Source organism: Protopterus annectens, chromosome 3.part0, assembly GCF_019279795.1.
Source record: "Protopterus annectens isolate FY-2018-M chromosome 3.part0, PAN1.0, whole genome shotgun sequence".
Lineage (NCBI taxonomy): Eukaryota > Metazoa > Chordata > Ceratodontiformes > Protopteridae > Protopterus > Protopterus annectens.
The window spans coordinates 1,364,575,702-1,364,575,932 of record NC_056731.1 but is presented as its reverse complement, the minus strand read 5'-3'; positions in this window follow the sequence as shown (position 1 = coordinate 1,364,575,932).

Genomic DNA, 231 nt, shown 5'->3' with positions numbered 1-231 from the left:
CTTGAGGAGAGAGGTTGAACCATTTACTATTGCTGTTTGAGTTACACAACTGTCTGAAATCGTTATCACAAACCCTCATGAAGGCAGATACGGTGTTGTGTAAAGGAGGATTATATAAACTCTTTTTGCGCAACACAGTACAGTCAATGTTTCTGTTAAGTGTGGAAGTTGTGGGAACTGCAGGTGTGTTTGATAACAAGTTATTATCATTTTGTGTATCTGTTGGCATAA